The sequence below is a fragment of the Ahaetulla prasina genome, chromosome 16 (genome assembly GCF_028640845.1).
Source record: "Ahaetulla prasina isolate Xishuangbanna chromosome 16, ASM2864084v1, whole genome shotgun sequence".
Lineage (NCBI taxonomy): Eukaryota > Metazoa > Chordata > Lepidosauria > Squamata > Colubridae > Ahaetulla > Ahaetulla prasina.
The window spans coordinates 14,885,420-14,897,876 of NC_080554.1; positions in this window are offsets into that span (position 1 = coordinate 14,885,420).

A 12,457-nucleotide genomic window follows, 5' to 3' on the forward strand; every position below is an offset into this window, starting at 1 on the left:
TATCACAGACAGTTCATTTATATGCCTCCACAGCTGACTCTGGATGGTTTACAATAAGATACAGTAAAAACATTACAAGGATTAAAATTAATGTAAAATTAATCAAGAGCGCAGTGGTTAGAATGCAGTACTGCAGGCTATTTCTGCCGGCTGCCTGCAGTTTGGCAGTTCGAATCTCACCAGGCTCAAGGTTGACTCAGCCTTCTGTCCTTCCGAGGTGGGTAAGATGAGGACCCAGATTGTTGGGGGCCAGAGGCTGACTCTGTTAACTGCTTAGAGGGGGCTGTAAAGCACTGTGAAGCGGCATATAAGTCTAACTGCTATAGCTATTAACAATAATTAAATAGGTTAAAACCAAGAGGGTGTCTGGTACATGGCTGGATCTGCAATCAACTGACTGATTTCTGATCAATCACCTCTAGTGCAGCTTGTCCCATTGTGGCCCCAGGCCAGCTACCAGAAGCAGGGAATAAGCCTCTTCCTCTTCCTCTTCCTCTGGAAGAACAGAGAAAGACCAGCGCATGAGGCAAGTTGTTTCAGAGAGCACGGAAGTTGTGTGGATTCTTAGATACAAATTGAATATCAATTTTTTTAAAAAAATATATTTACACTGCAGATATTGATAGGGGCTTCCTCCTTTGTGGCCTTTGATGTGTTGTGAACTCTCCACCATTAATGGGATTCTTTCCACACTCCAAACATTTGTACAGTTTTTCCTTCCATATGGATTCTTTTGAGTCACATTCACAAGAAACATTGACAGTGGCAGAGCTACATAACTGGGTGATTCTGCTAAGGAGATCTGGATTTGCCTCCCTATCCAGGCTGTCTGAATGAGGCTAAGATTCCTTCTCAGCATCTGGAGGGTTTGGGGATGATCTGGATGTGAAGAGCAGGCTTGGGTTCCATCCAAACAAGACTGCCTGGTTTGGGGCTTAACTGCCAACCTCCCTCCAATATGGAGGCTTTGCCAATTTAGATTTTAGATTTTCTATATCATCATCTTCTTTTAACAACCACATCCATCCCATCTCGAGACAGCACTCCGGCCACTCCTTCTCCCGATGCAGGATCGGCCTGATCTTGACTGTCAGGCTACCTCCGACGGTAAATAGGAAAGAATTCACCTTGACTCCATTTGGAATGAAAACAAGTACTTTTACTTTTACAGTCTTGATAGCAGCCAAGCAAAGCTGGAACTGAGACAAAATATGGCAAACATATCATATCCCCCCAATTGTCCCTCCTCCTCCAGGAGGTCAGGCTGGTCTGGTCCAATGCCAACTCCTTCACGGCCCCTCGTGGTAATCTTCTTCCACAGGTCTCTGGATGTCAGTCAACTCAGGAATGCAGTGTCGGTTAGAAAAGCGCGCGCTGATAACACTCAATCATTAATCATCCCTCCTCCCTGTTATGTCAGCCGACACTCTTAATAAGCTCCTTTCCCTTACCCCGGACGGTGGTATGATACATCTCATGATCTTAAGAGTTTATAATACAGAAATAAACATTTTACATTCTATCTACTGATATAATCATTTAAAAGTAAATGAAGAGTGGAGTGGAGGCTGACATTCGCCCTCCTGCAACAAGGACGCCAGTCCTAGAAAGAAAAAGAGAAGTTAGGGTTTGTCAGGATATTTTTATAGAATTGTGCTATTTTTCCGATGCATGAACATCTTCTTTGTTCACCCATTCAGCTTGGGATAACGGAAGTGTTTCCAGGAAATAAGATATTGAATTTTATTTCTATGTTTTCTTGAATCTAAAATTTCTTTTATTTCAAAGTGTTGTTCTCCTCTATGAGAATTGGTATAGGAGGGTGTATGGTTAGGACGGAAAGTAGACGTGTGTTCAGGTTTCAGCAAACTCACATGGAAAACGGGTGGATTCTCCTAAGTGTTTTTGGTAACTCTAGTTGTACCGTCACGGGGTTGATGATTTTTACTATGGGAAAGGTCCCACATATTTGGGTCCAAGTTTCTTAGATTTCTGAGTGGTTTGAAGATATTTGGTGGAAAGATAAACTTTATCGCCCACTTGATATTTGTTCTCAGGGGACCTTTTTTTATCTGCTTGTTTTTTATGCGCACGGTGAGCGTCGTCGATCGCCTTGGGAGGCATTTTCCATGTGCTTTGTATTTGATCTATCCATTCTGATAAAGAGGAAACAGTAGTTTCTTCCTGTGGGAGTTCCGAGATAGGAACAAAATCTTGGCCTGAAGCTATTTTAAAGGGAGTAAATCCCGTGCTACTATGAATTGAGTTGTTGTAGGCAACTTCAGCAAAAGGTAAGAGATCAGCCCAATTATCTTGCTGGTAGTTAACATAACATCGGAGATATTGTTCTAGTACAGAGTTCGAACGCTCACAGCTTCCATTAGTTTGAGGATGATGGGAGGAGCTTAATCCTTGGCGGAACCAATGAGTCGTAAAATTCTTTCCAAAATTTAGAAGTGAATTGAACTCCTCGATCTGAAATGATGCGATCAGGAACTCCGTGAAGTCTATAAATGTGTTGTACAAACAACTTTGCTAGAGTCTTTGAGGAGGGTATTTTGAACATGGAATAAAATGGACTTGTTTGGAGAAAAGGTCAGTCACTACCCATATAACAGTATTGCCTGAACTTTCAGGTAATTCCACTATGAAATCCATGGATATTTCTTTCCATGGGGTTCCTGGTCTGGCTACCGTTTGAAGTAGTCCAGGAGGTTTTCCGGAGGCCTTTTGGATGATGCACAAATAGGCAACTTGCTACATATGCTTGAATGTCTTTTTTAAGACTTGGCCACCAAAATTGTCTTTTAAGAAGATGCAAAGTTTTCACAAATCCAAAATGTCCTGCCATTTTGGCATCTTGGCATCGTTGTAGGATGGTTTCTCTGAGTGATAGAGGGACATATAGTTTTGTTCCAATCCAAGCTAGTCCATCACGGAGTGTGCATTCATGGAATGCGTTAAGGACCAGCCATCGGTGTTTAAAGCTTCTTTAAACGATTTGGTTAGTTCATCTGGGAGTGAGGGGTCAGCTTTGGAGTGGCTTCTAGTTATTGCTGGGGCCGCCAACTGTTGCACGGGAAGTATTGGTTGAACCACCTCGGAGCGAGTGCAATTGTATTGGGGTAAACGTGAAAGAACATCTGCTAAGAAGTTTTTCCCTCTAGGAATATAATGTAAAGTAAAATTAAAGCGGTTAAAATATTGAGCCCAACGGGCTTGTTTAGGTGAAAGTTTTCTAGGAGTCTTTAGTGCTTCTAGATTTTTGTGATCAGTCCAAACTTCAAAAGGATGATTTGAACCTTCTAAGAATTGTCTCCATGTCCGTAGGGCCCAATGAACTGCAAACGCTTCTTTTTCCCAAATAGCCCATCGTCTTTCGGTTTCAGTCAATTTTCGAGAAGTGAAAGCACAGGGTTGTAAATTACCATCAGTATTGTTTTGGAGCAAGACGGCTCCGACTGCTACATCACTTGCATCAGCTTGTATTACAAAAGGAACATCCATGTCAGGGTGCTTTAAAATAGGTTCGTGACAAAGAGTCGTTTCAATTTTCAAATGCTGCTTGACATTCCATTGTCCATTCGAGGGTAATGATGGTTTGGGTTTCGTGTCTCCTTTAGTTTTAAGAGGTTAGTGATTGGTAAAGCAATTTGAGCAAAGGAGGGATGAATTGACGATAGAAATTTGCAAATCCCAAAAACTTTGGAGCTGTTTGCGTGTGCGTGGGGGCCATTCCAAGACAGCTTTCACTTTTCTGGATCCATTTCTAACCCATCAGCCGAGATGCGATATCCTAGGTAGTCTATTTTGGTTTGATGGAAATCACATTTGGATAGCTTGCAATATAGTTCTGCAGATAATAACTTTTGAGTACAGCTCTTACTAGTTTAATATGTTCTTCCATTGTTTCTGTATAGATAAGTATGTCGTCAAGGTAGACAAGAACTCCTTTGAACAAATGCTGATGGAGTATTTCATTTATTAGTTGCATAAAAACTGCGGGCGCCCCTGCAGTCCAAATGGCAGTACTAAACTGGAAACATCCTAGTGGACAGTTGAAAGCGGTTTTCCATTCATCCCCTCTTTATACGAACTCTGTAGTAGGCTTCTAGGTCCAGTTTGGTGAAGAATTTTCCTTCGCTAAATGTGCTAACATATCTTTCATGAGTGGCATGGGGTATATGTTTTCAAGACACTGCGTTTAGGTTCCTATAGTCAACTATAAGACGAAAGGAGCCATCTTTCTTTCTCGGAACATCACTGGCGCGCCACGAGGCCTAGCGGTTGGATAAAGCCCGCTCTAGGTTTTGTCTATGAATTTCGTAGCTCTCCCAATTCCTTTTGGGTCATGGGATAAGCTTTTGGCTTTGGAAGCTTTACCCCGGAAGGATGTCTATGGCACAGTCAATAGGCCTATGGGAGGAAGAACGTCTGATGCTTTCTCACTAAAGACTTCTCGCAAGTCCCAGTATTCCTTGGGTATTCTCTCTTCCCCGTCTATCCGTTCAATCATTGCCCCTAACTTATCCTGGTGCAAGGTCACGGTAGGTCCTTCTTGGGTTTCTTTTTTCCCTTTTAAGGTTTTGGAGCGGAAACGAGACTCCGTTCTCCAGTTAATATGGGGTTCCATTTCGCAACCATGACAAGCCTAACAACAGGGGTTGGTCCATTCCTGGGGCTACTATGAAGTTCAGAATTTCGCGGTGGTCTCCTATTATCATTTCTATGGGTTCCGTTACGAAATGGGCGGGCCTCCCCTGCCACAGAGCCATCTAACTGGGCAAACGCTATGGGCCTACTTAGGTTCTCAACCTTAGTTCCATTTTTCTACTAGTTCGGGACTGACCATACATCTAGTGCATCCAGAATCGAGTAGTGCTAGCAGTTCCCCTTATTACCCGAAGAGGGTACATGTAGATTAACTGGAATGTCCAAGGGCCCCGTGCCCAACTCACCAGAAGGTCTTCATCGGACTCTGATGTGGTTTTGCTGTCATCAGTATCGGCCGACACTCGCCATCCTCCTTGATGGGCGTGCCCTTCTTGGCAACGCCTCCCCACTTTTGCTGGTTTACGCGCCTTAGCCGCTGGTTTCACTGGTTCCTTTTCACCACCAGAGGTCGCGCTTGGTATCAACTTAACCCTACAGTCGGCTGCTCGGTGGCCTTCTTTTCCACATCTGTAGCACAGACTAACGTGGTCTTCCTCCCTCCAATCTAGGGACGTCCCTATAGGTGCCTTCTGGAGAACGGCCAAGGATGGCCTCCAGTGCGCTGTCTTCTGCCACGGTCCTTCACTAGCTCGATTTCCATCTCTGCTGCCAGGGTGTACCAGCCGTACAGCGTAGTTGGAGAGGCTCGTGCTCGACACAGTTCATAGAGATCTCCATTCAGACCATCTTTGAAAATGTCTACAAGGGTCACCTCCGACCACCCTCTCATCAAGGGAACTAAATCACTGGACTCCTGGTTATAATCAGCCACCGGTCTCCTCCCTTGCCTGATGGTTTTCATCCGACCTTGGCCTTTTGCTCTGCCAGGGGTCCTCAAACCTCCTCCTCAGTGCAGTCATAAAATGCTCGTAGTTTTGCAGTAAGGGGAGTGGTTTGTATATAACGACACATACCATGCAGCTGCTCTTCCGGTCAAATTATGGGTCACAGCTCTCACTTGTGCTGCCTGTGACCAATAATCTTCCCCAGTCTATCATGTGGTCATTCACTTCGCCAGGAACAGTCCCAACTCCTTCGCATTTCCATCAAATTTCTCTGATATGGGGAATTTTGGCTTTTCCTTCCCCTCGCGGCCTTGCTTGGTCAGCAGGTGGCGCCCGACCCCATCCAATTCAGCTTCCTCTGGGGTTCAGCTCTGGCTCTTCAGAAATCTCACCACCCTGGAAATCACCTCTAGCTGGCCCTTTGTATTTCTTCTTCCTCTTCTCCTCCCACCTGGAGGACTGAACAGGATTCATACCTTTGGCGAACAGCTTGCCTTACTTTCACCTCACGGAAAAGACGAAGGCTTCCTCCAGCTGGCGTCTGTCTCTTATCTCTCTCTTCCTGCCAATCCGAAAGTCTCACCGTCCTTTTTTCTCTTTTTGTTACTCCAGGCTGAAACTCTTGGCACTTGGTTTCCACCTTCCTCTTCCAGCTTTAATTGCTCAATCCACCGAGCTCGGCAAACTTCCAGCTCCGGGTTAAAAGTGTCAGCAAAAATTCCTCCGGACGCCTCCCCCAGCTCAGCCGGCGGCAGTCCTTCCATCACATTTGGGTTTTCTTCCCCCCCGGTATTGCGATTGCAATCCTGGTTGGTAGACATGGTTGAGTTCCAGCTTAATGTCAGGCTACCTCCGACGGTAAATAGGAAAGAATTCACCTTGACTCCATTTGGAATGAAAACAAGTACTTTTACTTTTACAGTCTTGATAGCAGCCAAGCAAAGCTGGAACTGAGACAAAATATGGCAAACATATCATATCCCCCCAATTGTCCCTCCTCCTTCAGGAGGTCAGGCTGGTCTGGTCCAATGCCAACTCCTTCACGGCCCCTCGTGGTAATCTTCTTCCACAGGTCTCTGGATGTCAGTCAACTCAGGAACGCAGTGTCGGTTAGAAAAGCGCGCGCTGATAACACTCAATCATTAATCATCCCTCCTCCCTGTTATGTCAGCCGACACACTTAATAAGCTCCTTTCCCTTACCCCGGACGGTGGTATGATACATCTCATGATCTTAAGAGTTTATAATACAGAAATAAACATTTTACATTCTATCTACTGATATAATCATTTAAAAGTAAATGAAGAGTGGAGTGGAGGCTGACATTGACTGACTGGAAGAATGCTATTATGTCTAAAGACAACCCCTCTACTAAATCCCCCCCTCCTACTTTCCCACACAGGAGAAAGTGGCAGCACAGAAGCTTCCGGCTTAATATCGAAAGGGCCTCTGGTGGCTCAACAGACTAATGCAGTCTGTTATTAACAGCAGCTGCTTGCAATTACTGCAGGTTCAAGTCCCACCAGGCCCAAGATTGACTCAACCTTCCATCCTTTATAAGGTAGGTAAAATGGGGACCCAGATTGTTGGGGGCAATAAAAGTTGACTTTGTATATAATATACAAATGGATGAAGACTATTGCTTGACATAGTGTAAGCCGCCCTGAGTCTTCAAAGAAGGGCGGGATATAAATGCAAATAAAAAAAAATATGGCTTCCAAAGCTAACAATGATATATGATATATTGTATGATATATGATATATAATGCTATTTAATGCTATTTTATTTGGATTAGATGACACCAGTGAACCAGATATCACTAAGGTTCGTAACATCATTAAAAGCTATAATACACCCACCATCTCCCCTGACGAAATCATCAAAGTCTGCAGAGATGGACCAGAATACAAGAACAATGATGGCTCGGTGGCTCCTAGATTCTGTAGAGTCATTTGCAAAAATGAGACCAGCAAACAAAAGTTCATTTATACTATAAATTCAATTGCCAGAACCAACCCCAACCACAGCAAACTTTGATCACAGCCTGATCTATCATTACTGCAACGGATCCACTCCTGTGAACTCTGCACAGAACTCAAAAGATGGCAAGACAAAGGTGAATCTAACCTATACATCAACTACCACGCAGACTGCATAAAAAGTAAAACCTACAATCAATTGCCCAACATCCAGCCCGCCATCACCCAAAACATCCAACCATCCCTCGTACAGAACTTTCAACCAGCCATCATCCAAAACTAGGTACGCACGCCCTTTATTTCCTCTATACCAACCACTACTGAACTTAAATGCAAACTGATAAATGCAAGAAGCATTGTAAACAAAATGCCTGAATTTCTCCTCTTATTAAATACTGGTACATTTGACATTATATTTGTCTGTGAAACATGGCTAAACTCATCCCTCCCTGACTCCATCATCTCAGTAAGAGAATATCATGTTTTCCAGTTGGATCGCGAAAACTTTAGAGGAGGTGGAGTAGCTATCTTTTACAAAAAAGTCACTAAACCTAAAAAAATATTCAAGTTGCACATAAAGTTGCTCTTCCAGAAACTATCGTCTGTGAACTGTCCTTTAACATCACACTTCGGTTCTTATTATGCTACAGACTACGACATCGCACATGTGAACAAGTTAACCACACTACTAACATGGGAAGCCTCTTGCCCTTATCCTCTCATCTTTCTGGGTGACATCAACCTACCTCTTATTAATGGGATAGCAAATGAATGTACAACTGAACCCATCCATACTACCCTGTACAATGCTGTTACAAATCTAGGTCTAGATCAGCTAGTAACAAACAACACTATACTCAACAACTGCCTCGACTTCATTTTCTGCAAAAACTTAAACTCAATTTATGGACTACAAATAAAAGAACCCTTTTTCAACAGTAACCAAAGCATGTCTCAATATACGCCCTTATAAAAATTTCCATAATAATGGGATACCAAACTACAACTTCAAAAAAATCAACTATGATCTCATAGACACTGACACTCTCATCTCTTGACTGGCAAATTCTATTCTCTAACTGTATCACTGCCGAAAATTAGTATAATATTTTCTTGCTTGAAGTCAATAGAGTTATCAAACTATATGTACCACAAATCACCACCAAAACCAGGAAAAACAAATTACCTATATCAATCCAATCAACCTCCAATCCAAAAAAACAAAAAACCCTCTGGCAAAAAAACAAAACTGGCTGTGTAGCTAACTTTAAAAGTTGCTACAATATGCCACCAAATAAAGATTGAATGCACCAATTACCACATCAAACAAGAAGAAAACCTTCTGTGCACAAGATCCAACTGCGCTTTTTATACTTTTGTAAAAAAAACTTAAAGACTCGAGAGCAAACCTCTTTAACACATTCTTCGGCTCAGTCTTTGTTAACAGCAATGGCTCATGCCCAACATTCCTTAGTCGTACCAATAATGACTACAACGATCTAACACAAATAGATTTCACAGAAGATAATGTTGAAAAGGCACTACGTAGACTGAAACCATCTCTATCTATTGGACCTGACGGTCTATGTGCATACTTCTTACAAAAGCTTTCCACTGTTATAGCAGAACCCCTAACACAGACTTCAGAGGATAATTAGAAGGGGCGTTGGTACTTACCTGAGACGCACCTTCTAGTTCAGGGGAGACAGCAGTCAGAGTGAGTGGGTGGAGCTCCTCTGTTCAGATTGGATAACTGAGTCTGTTGAAGCTGAAAGTCCCGCCCCTTGCTGCTGGGAACCCCAGATTTTGATGAAGGCGAGAAAAACCAGACTCAATGCGTCGTGGAAAATAGAGAAACAAATTTTATTATCCAAAACAAACAAACAAAAGAGGATCCAGACCGAAATAGGGAGGGGCTGACTGCTGTCTCCACTGAACTAGAAGGTGCGTCTCAGGTAAGTACCAACGCCCCTTCTCCGTTATGGTGGAGACAGCAGTCAGAGTGGGACATACCAAAGCCTAGTGTCCCTAACTACTGGAGGGATCGGTCTGGACAGATTCAACCTCAGATACAAGTACCTGCTGCAGCACCCTACGGCCAAAGGCAGCTTCAGCGAAGCATACTTGTCCACTCTGTAGTGTCTAATAAGCGGAGGCGAGACCAGGTGGCTGCCCTGCATATCTCTGGCAAGGATGCCTGAGTAGACCAGGCCGCTGAGGTAGCTGCACTGCAGTGGAATGCGCTGTTAAGCGGGGGCCTAGGCAGGGATCTCATCTCGTAAGCCTTAGCTATCGTATGCCTAATCCATCTGCCTATAGTGGGCGATGTCACCTTCGCCCTAAAGAAACAGGAAGGAAAGACACAAACAAGGACTCTGTTCTCCTTAACTCTGCTGTTCTCTTAATGTAAATTCTCAAAGCTCTTGAACATCTAAAGTATGCCAGCGCGCTCTAACCCGTGAACTGGGTGAGGGCAAAATTAGGCAAATTAAGTTCCTGCATGCGATGGAAAACTGAATTTACTTTAGGAATGAATGAAGGATCCAAAGCGCACTACTCGATCCGGATGGAAAACACAAAGATCACTGCGGACAGAGAGGGCAGCTAATTCTGAAATCCTTCTGGCAGAGGTGATAGCCACCAAAAGGCAACCTTACAAGTTAATAGCCTCAGAGGTAGACCTCAATGGCTCATAAGGAGGCCCTGTTAGGGAATTTAGGACCAGCGAAAGATCCCAAGTGGGATATCTGTGGACCACGGAGGACATAAATTTTGGCCCCTTTGAAAACCTCCTGATAGAAGGATGTTGAGACAAGGAAGTCAGTGGATCACAGGATAAAACCGTGGAAATAGCTGCTACCTGTCTACGAAGTGTGTTGGGAGCTAACCCTTGTCTAACCCTTCCTGCAAAATTCCAATATATGCAAAATGGAAACCGGTGGAGAAACCCCGCCTTTGACACCAGGAACAAAAAGCCCGCCAAGAGGCTGAGTAAATGCGCTCAGTGGAAGGCCTCCGGGCGCTAACATAGTCCGGATAAGCCTGGCAGACATATTGTCTCTTCTCATGGCGCCCGCTCAAGCGCCAGGCGGTCAACTGGAGCCATAGAGGATCTGGATGAACCAGAGCCCCTTGAGATAACGACACTCTGCTGGGAGGAATCCTCCAGGGGAGCCACTGACAGCGACTTGAGATCTGCGAACCAAGACCTCCGAGGCCAGTGAGGCGATTAAGATGACCTCTGCCTGTTCCTCCAGAATCCGACGGACCACTCTCGGGATGATTGAGAGAGGCGGGGCAGCGTGGAGTAACCCCTCTGGCCATGGACTGCGAGAGCATCGACTCCCTCTGCTAGATGATCTGGAAACCTGGCAAAGAAAGCGAGGAAGCTGCGTGTTCTGCCGTGTTGCGAACATGTCCACCACTGGAGTGCCAAATCGGTGAGAGGTCGTTGAACAGATCTGGATGCAGACGCCACTCCGCCTGGTCGATGACTTGACGACTGAGCCAGTCTGCCTGAATATTGGACACCCCTGAGATGTGTTCTGCAGTCAAGGACAGAAGATTCCGTTCTGCCCACAGGAATAGGGTCCTTGCTTCCTTCATCAAGGACTTGGATCTGGTGCCCCCTTGTCGGTTGACATGAGCCTTGGCTGTGATATTGTCCGTGAGCACCAGTACATGCTTGCCTGATAGATGGTTCTGGAAAAAACAAAGAGCTAGATAAATAGCCCGTAGCTCTAGTCGGTTGATAGGAAAACGGCGTTCAGTGATGGACCAGCTCCCTTGAGCCAGCAGCGATTTGAGGTGTGCACCCCAACCGAAAAGACTGGCATCCGTAGTTACCACCAAACGATGAGGCTCGTGCAAAGGAGATCCCTTGGAAATCGCCGATGACAACCACCAGAAGAAGGACTTGCGAACCTCCTTGGGCAGTAGGACTTTGGAAGTGGAATTGCCTGTGCCCGCTCTTTGGAATGGCAACAGGAACCACTGGAGGTCTCTAGTATGAAATCTCGCCCATGGAACGATGGAAATGGTTGAAATCATCTTTCCCAGGAGTTGGGATAATGACAGCAAGGAAACTCTGCTTTCCTTTATTAAAGAACCAGCTAAAGATCTTAAACTACTCTGTCTCTCCTGAGATAAAGAGACTCTACCTAATATGGAATCAATATTTGCTCCTAAGTGAAGTAAACAGGTTGAGGGGGTCAAATGACTTTTCTCTATATTGATAGAAGCCATGTAAAGAAAGAGTCTGAACTACAATCTGTAAATCCTTCTGGCCATTGACTCTGGCGATGATAAAATTAAAATATCATCCAAATAACAATAAAGTCGAATAGGTATGGACCTAAGATGAGCTGCCATAGCAGCCAAGATCTTGGTGAAAACCCTCGGGCAGAAGACAACCCAAAGGGCAGTGCCCTATATTGATAGTGAACCCCTTATAACAAAACCGGAGAAACTTCCTATGATCCGGGAAAATAGGGATATGAAGATAAGCTTCAGTGAGGTCTATGGAAGTGAGGAAGTCGCCCTTCGACGCCATCTAGAATCGAACAAGAGAGTGCATTTTAAACTTATGATAAACAATAAAACGATTTAGTCTCTTGAGGTCTAAAATGGGCCTCCAGCCCCGAAGATTTGGGAACTAGGAACAAAGAGAATAAAACCCATGTCCCCTTTGCCTTACGGAACTGGTTGAATAGCCCTAATCTCCATTAAATGCTTAACTGCTGCCGCCATATGGACCCGTTTATCCCTGTTCCTACATACTGGACAGCGAATGAAAAAAATCTTTTGGAAAGGAAACAAATTCCAGAGACAAACCGTATCGAATTGTATTCTTAACCCAATTATCAGAAGTAGTGAACTCCCATTGATCCATAAAATGGGCTAACCTGCCCCTATGGGAGGACTAGCAATGCACCTATCGATGGCCGGAATGGACGACTTCCTCCTCCACGAAAGGGCCG